This window comes from Lontra canadensis, unplaced genomic scaffold (genome assembly GCF_010015895.1).
Source record: "Lontra canadensis isolate GAN:19392208 unplaced genomic scaffold, GSC_riverotter_1.0 scaffold5, whole genome shotgun sequence".
NCBI lineage: Eukaryota > Metazoa > Chordata > Mammalia > Carnivora > Mustelidae > Lontra > Lontra canadensis.
Genome location: NW_022630999.1, coordinates 8,369,794 through 8,381,273, shown reverse-complemented (window position 1 = coordinate 8,381,273; position 11,480 = coordinate 8,369,794). Strand labels below are relative to the sequence as shown.

Below are 11,480 nucleotides of genomic sequence, written 5' to 3'. Positions count from 1 at the left end.
GGACATATTCATAATCCATAATAAGGGGCAGCTGAATGAAGTCCAGCTGCAGGTGTTCAAAAGGTCCAGAAGGAGGTCTGGGAACAAAACCAGTTTTATAGGACGATGGATTATGTTCCAGGATTATTGCTGGTAAACTATTTTTGCAAAATTATGGAAATTTTTCCATCAATGTCTATTCATAATTTGAGTCATCTTAAATGTACTAGGGTGGGTGAAGAAATGCAAAAGAAAGAAAAAAGAAAAACCAAAAAATGGGGTTTGCCAGAGGGCTGGGAAGAACCAAGCAGGTGTCTTGGGTTTCCCACAGCCCTGACTGTTCATTTAATTTACAACCATTGTTCACCCATTTTAATTTCTCTGATTCAGGAGAAGAGTGTTGCCATGTTACAAAGACATCAAGATGGCAAAAGCCTGGTTATGAGGGGACATTTCTTGCATAGGGAGAACAACTTCATCCATATGTGCCACAATCTAAAAATACAATATAAAGAAGGCTTAGTATTACTTATTTGACAATAGTTCTCATGAAATTTACATGTCAAATAAGCCTAATTTAACAAATACTTTACACTTATTTACATTTCAAATAAGCCTAGTTCAACAAATACTTTGAAATATTGCATGTCAAAAAGACGATTTACAATTTGACTTTGGGAAGTTTTTAAAATAATATTTTAGAAAAGGTTTTAAAGTGCTTGTCTAAATAGGACCACAGATTTTTTTTAAAGACTTTATTTTTAAAGATTTTATTTATTTATTTATTTGACAGATAGAGATCACAAATAGGCAGAGAGAGAGAGAGAGAGAGAGGGGAGGAAGCAGGCTCCCTGTTGAGCAGAGAGTCTCATGTGGGGCTCCATCCCAGGACCCTGGGATCATGACCTGAGCTGAAGGCAGAGGCTTTAACCCACTGAGCCACCCAGGTGTCCCAGGACCACAGATTATTATGAAACTTAATACTTAAAAGATAAAAACACATGGGAAGTGTAGCCAGTTGGCGGAGGGAGGCAGTGGTGGTGCGAGAGGTTTGGTATTTGATGGTGGTATAGGCCCAGAAGCCTCTCTAATGCTCCCTCTGTCCCTCAAAGGAGTCACAGTAACATCCCTTCAAGAAGTCCCCTCGCAGACTTCCAACTTTGCCCATGTCATCTCTCAAAATGTGGCCAAGAGCTATCTTCTGAATGCACACCTGGAATGTCATTATACCTTAACTCCATATATCTGATGGGTCCATAATCAAAGGAGCGAGACTGATACAAAGCAAAGGTCAAGCAAAGCTTTATTTCGCACCAAGCATCAAGAATCAAACCCACCGGTCAGGGCACCTCTTACAGAGAGGGTTACCCCTCCCTGCCTTACAGACTAACTTTTAAAGGGCAAAGGCCATGTGGTTGAGCCTGGCCACACACAGGTGACCAATGAGATTGTAACACACTTAGAAAGCTGCACAGTCATGCTAGGTCACACATGGGTGGGCAATTGAATTACAATTTATCCTATAGTAGATATTTGAACTAGCCCATCACCTTGGTCAGAATTGGCACCCAAAAGGCACCCAAAAGGCGGGGCCCAAACTCCTTGGTAGCTAGGGAGACAGTATGCGCGCTCCATGATTGGATGTCTCCACCAGTTTCCCAGACTTGCTTTTAAGTAAGTTCCCCTGGGGGGGGGGCAGGGTCAGTTTAAGTTTTACTGCATAAACAACAAAATCACTGTTTAACTGGATGGAATCGCTCTGGCGAAATAGGCCCTTACATATCCATCCACATCCAGAAGATTGGGTTGGTATATTCAAGGTTGGAGGGAGTACTGCTTGTGATTATTACACAATTTTACGGTGTCCTAAGCCTGAACATTATGTAGAAGGATTAACAGTTAATTGTGTATTAGCATTTCAAGGATATTACCTTCCAAATGATATGAAGAAATTCATCAGTTCTGTTATGTTACCCATAAGGGTGAAATTCATGGAAGAAGTACACCTTTCCAGTTTCCAGCTTCCCCAGTTGAAGAGTTACTTGCTATGGAAGATGAAGGAAATTCCGACATATTGGTGATAACCAAAAAGCTGGCCTTCCTGAGTTGAAAACTGAGAAAACTGTGAAAGAAAAAAAACTATTAAAGTTAATTGTTGTTCTGGAAAAAGAAACACCACAACTTTGAGAATAAGTTGGAAGGATGGAAAGAGAACTTAACCATCAGAAAGAAAGACATGACCAACTTCAAGCACAGCAGAAAGGTCTCGTGGAAGAATCACAGAATTAAAAATGGAAAATGAAGAATTTAAGAAGAGATACAATCATGCTACATCCAAAGCTCTCCAGCTTGAGGAAGATATGATGTCAGTGAACTGAAAAAGAAACTGAACTAGACAGTTTTTTTTAAAAGATGTTATTTATTTATTTGACAGAGAGGTCACAAGTAGGCAGAGAGGCAGGCAGAGAGAGAGAGGGAAGCAGGCTCCCCATGCGTGGCTCCATCCCAGGACCCTGAGATCATGACCAGAGGCTCAACCCACTGAGCCATGCAGGCACCCCATGAATTAAACAGTTTAAAGGACAACCTCAGGAAGGCAAAATATGAAAGAGAAAAACTAATGTCAGTTACAGATGGAAAAGAATGAAAAGGAACTCTATAAGGTACATTTGAAGAATACTGAAATCAGAAAATACCAAGCTAGTGTCAAAGGTCCAGACTTTAAAGAGTTTAGATGGGAACAAAGACAGCATGATTACTCAGGGGCACCTGGCTGGCACAGTAGGGGGAGTGTTTGCCTCTTCACCTTGGGGTTGGGAGTTCAAGCCTCATGCTGAGTACAGAGATTCCCTCAATAAATAAACTTAAAAAAAAAAAAAGGCAAGCATGATTACTCATTTCAAAGAAGAGATTGGCAGGCTGTAGTTCTGTTTGGCTGAAAAGGAAATCTGCAAAGACCTTTCTTTGTTTACACTCTCAAGCAAGGAAGATACGTTTTTGTTTTTTGTTTTTGTTTTTTTTTTTTTAAAGGATCAAGTTCATAAGCAGAAGAACAGGTTCAGGCAAGAAGTTATCTTTCTGGCCAAAGAACTTAGTGATGCTGTAATTGTGCAAGATAAAACAATGGCAGATCTCCACATTGCACACTTGGAAAAAAAAAAGCGGATGCAATGGCAGAACTTAAACTAAATGCTGTGGAGGACAAAAGATGGGTGGTGGGAAAGACTGATGAACTGAGAAGAGAAGTTGATGATTTGAAACTTTGTCTTCAAATGGTAACAGATCTTTACAAAGGAAAAAAAAAAATCAAGGAATGCCAGAGGCTCCAAAATCAAGTAAATAAACCAATCAGCCAAGAGCAATAGTGTCTTCACAAGAAAACTTGGGAATCAGCAAAAACGGGAATGATGCCTCCATAAACACAGACCCAGCTTGTGCTGGCTCTACCCAAGATGAGATAGAAAGCTGCCACCGTCCGCAGCTGAGACAGATCTTGACAGTGTAACAGAGGGGTAAGTCTGTGAAGTGACCAAAGAAACTGCTGACAAAACAGAAAAGTATAATAGAGGTAAAGGCCTCTTGCAGGATGAGAAAACAAAATTCAATAGATGTGCGGAAGAACTGCAAACACAGAGCTGAAACAGGAGCAAGTGAAGACTGCTGAAAATGTAACACCAGTGCTAGCTGAAGTGGAAACTTACAAGACAAAGATACATGGTCTAACTGCACATTTGGAAAACTTGTCCAGGAGAAGGAACTTAGGAGTCTAGCAAATCAAGCAGAAAGGAAATGGAAGGTCAGAATTCCCAGAGTCCTCAGATCTCATAGCCCTGCTCTGAGCAAAATGGTCATGTGGCTGCAGTGCCCAACACACAGCGGGTCCTGCAGTCTGGTGATGCTCGTGAGACACAGGAAACCAGAGATGGAGCCGAGGAAATCCAAAGGCCACCTGTGAGAGTACCTTCTTGGGGACTGGAAGATCGTGTTATCTGCAGCCAGCCTGCTGGAAGTGTTAGTGGGCCTGATGGTTTAGAAGACCCTGAGGAGGGGCGCCTGGGTGGCTCCGTGGGTTAAAGCCTCTGCCTTCGGCTCAGGTCATGGTCCAGGGTCCTGGGATCGAGCCCCGCATCGAGCCCCGCATCGAGCCCCGCATCGAGCCCCTGATCAGGCTCTCTGCTCAGCAGGGAGCCTGCTTCCTCCTCTCTCTCTGACTGCCTCTCTGCCTACTTGTGATCTCTGTCTGTCAAATAAATAAAATCTTAAAAAAAAAAAAAGACCCTGAGGATAGTAAAGAAGATGAGAATAGGCCCACTGCTCCCCATCCTCCAAGTCAGCATTTACATGGGCAAAGAACAGACGTGTGCTGTGATCCCAGCTCTGACATTCACAAGAAGTGTCCCCTCTGTGAGCTAATATTCCCTCTCAACTATGATTTTGGCTAGTTACTTTTTCTTATGAGTTAGTAATACAGTGTAGCAATTTAAAGAAATCACCTCAAATAGACCACTATGGATACCACAAAGTATCACTTCTATGCACCCTCTGCCACACTTCTCTGAACAAGAGCTACTTTTGAGTTTTGTGTTTCTAGGGTCAGGGTCAATCATTGGTTTATTACTAAATAGAATTGTAATCTCTGTTAATCTCACCAGTTTAAAAAAAGTTTTTCTGGGGTCGCCTGGGTGGCTCAGTTGGTTAAGCAACTGCCTTCTGCTCAGGTCGTGATCCTGGAGTCCTGGGATCAAGTCCCAGTCCCACATCGGACTCACAGCTCCACAGGGAGCCTGCTTCTCCCTTTGACCTTCTTCACTCTCATGTTCTCTCTCTCTCTCTCTCAAATAAATAAATAAAATCTTTTAAAAAAGTTTTTCTGTTTGTATTCTTATTTAATCCCTAGTTTGCAAAACTATGTGACTAAAGAAAATGGATTATTTCAATGTTACCACATTGAAAATATATGTATGTAGAGGGTGCAGAATTTAGCAGAATATTTACAACTTTCTGTTGACCTTCTTGATTGAGTTTGACTAAATATTATGCAATAGAAATAGTTTATTATAAAAAGTAAAGAAACTTTATATATCTGTTATCAAAAACATACCAAAAATCCAAGAAAACTGTCCTTTTAACAGAGAAAAAGCAGAGAGTTAATGAATTTTAATCTTAGCCAGTTTGACAACACATTAAAATTCCTTTTCAATGCTGTGAAGTGTGTAAACCTGGCGATTCACAGACCTGTACCCCTGGGGATAAAAATATATTATATGTTTATAAAAAATAAAATTTAAAAAATTCCTTTTCAAACATTCCTTTTCTATAACCCTTCTACAACTTTCTTTTCTACTTTCCAGTTTTGTCTTATTTTTCTCCTTTAAACAATCAGCCTCACTTTAAGACAAAATTACTTTATTTTCCCTTTAGAAAACACACCCCCATTATTCACACTTTGTCTTACTGAAAACAACTCCTATGAAGATGCTTCCCTTATTATTTCCAGTAGCTTTAATTATATCTATTATTTACAATTCTTAACACTTAGAAACCTTAATTTCTAGGGAAAACTAAGAAGTAAGTATTGTGAACCGAGGATTATACTCTCACTCTCTAAATTTGCAAATTTATAAATACATCCCATAATTTCTTTTTGTTTCTTATTATTTATTTGACACAGAGAGAGAGATCACAAGTAGGCAGAGAGGCAGGCAGAGAGAGAGGGGGAAGCAGGCTCCCCGCTGAGCAGAGAGCCCAATATGAGGCGATCCCAAGACCCTGAGATTATGACCTGAGCCAGAAGGCAGAGGCTTAACCCACTGAGCCACCCAGGTGCCCCCATAATTTCTTTTATTAACTTTCTCTTTTTTAAAAGAGAGGTGGGGAGAGGCAGGGGGAGAAAGAGAATCTTAAGCAAGTTCCATCCCCAGCAGAGTCCAAAATGGGGCTCTATCTCATGACCCTGAGATCATGACCTGAGCTGAGATCAAAAGTCAGATGCTTAACTGACTGAGCCACATAGGCAACTCTACATTTGATAATTTCTAAAAGCATATGCATTTTTCAATTTTCTCACATAGGATCAACACAGACAATATCGTTTAGTTTTTGTGCAAGGACAGGACTAGATGATGCCTAGGAACTTGACAGATAAAACTGGGGCTGCGTACACGTGGGGTATACATGTGATTGTGAGAGTGACAATCTGCTTGTACTGCCTCCTCAGAGAGAATAATGTCATAATGCCCCTCAGCCTAATGGGAACTCTCTTCCTTAAGGAAAATTTGTTCCAGGGAGACCCTTGTGGCTTTGCCTCCAAAAACAAAAACAAAAACAAACCAAAAATAAAGGTTTCCTTGTACCGACGGGCTTGACTGGACAACGGAAAGTGGGAGCACTAGTGCCTGCATCACGTTCAGGTAGTTCATGGGCGGCAGCAACGCCTGGTTCGGAACTAAGAGCTTCGCACAGACCACGCGACTCCTTGTGAGGGCTGGTGGTTACTCCCGGCAGCGCAAGATGATCTGGGAGAGGCGATGTTGGTTTTGGCCACACCACAGGCATTCGCTGGGCGGGCGCTCGTGGTGTCCCAGCCGCGCCACTCCTTTCAGGGAGCCGCGGGACCCTGGGGCAGCTCCACGCGGGATCCAAGCAAGGTTTCTCTTTATCACTAACGTTGTGAGCACCAAGCCCAGCGGCGGGTTGGGGGCAGCACAGCTCCCTCCCCCGAGCCGGACCTCACCTGCGCTTGCACCCCTCTGCCGAGGTCCTCCCTCCTCCCAGCTCAGCTCGGTGTCCGCTGTGCGCTCCAGGACGTGCGCAATCCCACCTTCTGGCAAGCGCAGCCTGCCTGGCGCTCTCCCGGTGGCGGTGGCCCCGGAGGCACGGAGCTGGCATCGCCCCTCTTTTCGCCCAGCCGGGGGTTCGTTTGAGGTCCCAGTGGAACCGGGAAACAGGGCATCTGGGGGCGGGGGCAGCACGTGGGCTGGCGCCGATCCAGGCGGTCCTCCGCCGCAGCGCCGCTCCGGTTCCCAGCCACCTGCTTCTCGTAACCGCTTTCTTTTTCTTTTCTTATTTTTTTTTCTTTAAGATTTTTATTTATTTATTTGACAGAGAGATCACAAGTAGACAGAGAGGCAGGCTAAGCGGGGCGGGAGGGGTGAGCGGAGCAGACTCCCTGCCGAGCAGAGAGCCCGATGTGGGGCTCGATCCCAGAACCCCGGGATCATGACCTGAGCCGAAGGCAGAGGCTTTAACCCACTGAGCCACTCAGGCGTGCCTCGTCACCGCTTTCGCCAGCAGCGCCCACCAGACCGTGGGATCTGGCGCCACTGACTACCCCCGAGCCAAGTTCAGGGTCGCGGGGTGCCTCGCCTCCTCTCTGTCGGGGGAAGGCCAGCGCCGGCCTTTCCGCGGGTCGCGCTTCCCGGCCTTCCCCCTGCACGGTGCCAGTAGCTCCGCGGGCGTGTCTGTCACCGCGCGGATCCGTGCCCGCCTCGGCCGCAGCGCCGCCCATTTGTCACAGCGGGACTGTTTCTCCGGACGGCGCCGTCGACTTCGCAGCGCGGCTGTTTGTCGGGGGCCGCACCGTGGCTTCGCCCAGTCTGCATTTCTCTGCTCTCCCCACCCGGCCGTTTCGAAGGTGCAGTGTCCCTCCTTGCTCCGACCTTAAGGTGTCTTGGTGGCGGCGCGGCGAGAGGCTGCAGCCCGCCGCTTCCCTTCGTCCCTTCGCTAGTCGGCCGGGGCACGCTCTCCCAGCGCGGACAGGAGGGCAGACGGCCTCCCTCCGCCCGGGGGGACAGTTACTGACCGCGCCGCTGGGCCGTCCCAGAAGCTCGAGACTTCGTGGCCATCAGCACTTCCTGCATTTTAGCGGATTTTGACTAGCGGGGCGCCGCATTTCTTGGCGGTAGCGGGTCTGGAGCAGTCGCGGCCGCGATTTCCGCAGCTTGCACGGCCGGGAACCGCGGCGGAGGTTAGCGGACCCGGCTTGGGCGGATCCCGGGTTTAGCCGCCGTGTTCAGACTTTTGTGCAAAAGGAAGCCACGACGACTCCCCACAAATCAGGATTTAACCCGGCCGTGGACAGGTTTTAGTCCGACCACATCGGGGTCCGCGATTTCTTAGGACAGTGTGAGGCGCTTTAGTCGAGCCAAAGTTTTCCGTTCAGTAAATCCGAAAAACGCACGCCTGGGATAGCTCGGTAAGCCGGTGAACTCAATTCAAGACCAAACATATCCAGATTTTCCAGGAAACTGTACCGGTTTATCAGGCCTGCCACTTCTCAAGGGTAGCAAATTCTGGTTTGGAAACAAATATGCTGGTTATCAGGTCCGATAGAAGTAGAAGTCTCTTGGTAAAACGGATTTTTTTTTTTTTTTGGTCGTATTTAGTTGTTCTTGCTTTTTGTGTTTTGTTTTGCTTTGCTCTGTTTTGTTGGCAATACGAAGTCTACCTTAGCTTTTTTTTTTTAATGGTATCAGATTTTTTAAGAGATTTTTTTATTTATTCATCTGACAGACAGAGATCACAAGTAGGCAGAGAAACTGGCAGAGAGAGAAGAGGAAGCAGGCTTCCCGCTGAGCAGAGAGCCTGACCGGGGCTCGATCTCAGGACTCTGGGATCATGACCTGAACTGAAGGCAGAGGCTTTAACCCACTGAGCCACCCAGGCGCCCCTACTTTAGCTTTTATTACTAAGTCCAGAAGTCCACTGCAGCAGACTACAAAAATTTCTTATTCATGGGAACTTTTTGGAAATTCAGACTTAACTGCTTTTGACTGTCCGCCTCAGAGAAGTCGGTGTGTATTTTCTAAAGCCATTTCTGATTTGGAGTAAGCTCTGGGGTGTTCTGCCTGAGCTATGGTCATTAAGACCTTAGAAGCCAATGTGTGCTGGCAAAAGCGATTTTTCAATCATAACAATGCTGGATTCGCTTCTTCAATGTTGGTATAAATGGGAAAAGAATAATTTCTTCATCCTAGCAACTTCTTTAAATCTAGATCTAGCGGCATTTCTGTTTATTATGCCAACAAAGTCAGTGTATATAGGCAAAAGCGATTTCTTAATCATAGTAATTTAGGAGTCGGAAACACAAGGTTAGCCAATCATCTGTTTATAAGAAAGTCTGTAAAATCAGTATATACTGCTGAAAACAATTTCTTCACTGTGGAAAGTTTTGGTTCTGCAAGAGACAGTTGGCCTTAGTTGGTCATTCCTAGCAGTACCAAGTTATGTTTTGGCAATAGGAAGTTCAAACCCAATTGTACTTCTTATTACAGAGTCAGTAGAAGTAGAAATCAGTGTCCATTAGCTGGCAAGATTTCTTGTGCTCACCAAGTTCAAGGCAATCCTGATTTAGCTATGTTTTTGTTTAATGAAGTGGAAGTTCTTAATCATGGCAATGCTATGTTCACAAGCAAAGGCAGGGACTGTGGAGTCCCTGCCCCCGGGGCTGATGAGATTTCTTTTAGATGTAACAAATACTGGCTAAGTCACGGCAGGCATTTCTTAGTCCTCCTCTCTCTCGGTTTGTGTGTAAGGAAAACCGGATTCTGCTGACAGGAATACCATAATCACAGGACAGCACCGGTTAGCATGTTTGCAATTTCTTTCCTTGGGTGAGTTCTTTGGAAGTATTTGCTCCGTTAAATTTCCCTGCAGTGTATTTTCCTTTGAAATGCAAGCGTGCTGATTTTCTTTGGTGTTGACAAGGGTTAACGCCGATGTCTTTTGATTTCTCGGTATATCCTGGCAGTTTACTGAATGCTTATTTGTTACTTGTTGGATTTCACTCTATTGTGTATTCTACTTACTTCCTTGAGCTTTTCACCTGCCAGCTTGCATTCACCTATAAGCCAGAGGCCAAAGCTCCATCTCAGCCAGGCAGGTGCTGGGTCTCTGGCCTTCTTGTAGGCTGCACCAGGGCTTCTGCCAGACTTAAGGAGCACTTGAGTCTGCTTTATGGCCTGTAGCTCCACCCTGACCAGTCTTGGTTTGGGCACCAGTCCTAGTGCCTGCTAAACAGTTTCTCCTGCTCAGGACCCCAGCGTTCTCTGTGTCATCTCTTTCTCAATCCCAGCACAGCTGCTTTTCCTGAGCTGGCCTGTCCATCGTTGAGTGACCACAGGTGAGGCCAGCGGGTTTGGAACTTCCTCTTCCTGCCTTAATATATTTTCTTTGTTGGGTTAGTTTCTGTACATTATGCTTATTTTTCCATTTCATTTCAGTTTGTTTTCTTTCTGCTTTGTTTTGGTAATGGGACGAGGACCTCGGGCTTGGGTTCTGGGTGTCCTCTACAATTGTATCCTGTTTCATTTTTGTCTACTGATTTGTTACTACTGGGTGCCATGAATTCTACCTTGCCTCCGCCAACAAGCCCAGGAGAGCACTAATACCCAGGCTGTGGCACTGCTGCAGGCTTTGCCAACCTCACCTGTGCAACCTCATCTTCCCCGTCAGAGGCCTCTTCCGCAATGGAGCAGCATGTTCTTGGCTGTGTGAAAGGTGCTGAGATGGCACTGGAGCCCCAGCCTCCATCTGTGCTGTGCTCAGAAGATTCTGGGCTTCACCTGCTCCCTTTCTATCCTGTGCTGGGATAGAGTCCCCAGGCCACGGTGATGGTTTGGATTTGGAACTGCTTTCCAGTCTTGCTGGCGGCTTCACGGGGTCTACCTGCAAAATGAAGTCTGTCTAGAGCCCAGAGCAACTTGGAACCAAAGCCCGTTCTGCCCACTGCAAGTCTCTGGTCCAGGACACAGATGAACCCAGAGGCATTTGCAGGAGAGATGGATGCTGGAGAGGCACCCAAGCCACTCACCCACCAGCAGCTTCCCTCCACCAGGATGCCCCACCTTGCCACACACCGCTGGATGGCGACACCTGACAGTGGGCATCCTTCTGAGCAGGAGCACCTCGGACCTCCCCTCCCTGGCTGGGGGAGGCACATCCAGGTGTTCTCAGGCTGCCTGGAGGGGGTCCATACACCCTGCACACCATGTGTTACAGCTGCTGCCCCTGCATCTTTGTGTCTAAGGAGTCCTGAGATTGGGGCAGGAGCCTTTTTCTATCTTCCCTCAGGAAGAGATTGTCATTTGTGAAACTCGTGAATAAAAACGTATTAAGATGTGGCTTCAGAGTTCAATGTCCAGTTCTGCTTCTCGGGCTCTGAAGTTTCTCCTTTTTCTTACTGGTCGCTGACTACACTCAGGTTCCTTACATATTCCACATTAAGAAGTATGACTTAGGGGCGCCTGGGTGGCTCAGTGGTTTAGGCTCTGCCTTCGGCTCAAGTCATGATCCCGGGGTCCTGGGATCGAGCCCCACATCGGGCTCTCTGCTCAGTGGGGAGCCTGCTTCCTCCCCTGTCTGCCTGCCTCTCTGCCTACTTGTGATCTCTATCTCTATCAAATAAATAAATATCTATCTCTATCAAATAAATAAATAAAATCTTTAAAAAAAAAAGAAGTATGACTTAGCTTTATTCCTGTTTCTTCACGTCCAAAGTAGGT

General features: G+C 46.0%; 1 pseudogene; it reads left to right on the top strand.

Moving 5' to 3' along the window:
• Positions 1 to 1,069: 1,069 nt before the first annotated feature.
• Positions 1,070 to 4,421, top strand: LOC116864407 (annotated as a pseudogene).
• Positions 4,422 to 11,480: the final 7,059 nt, after the last annotated feature.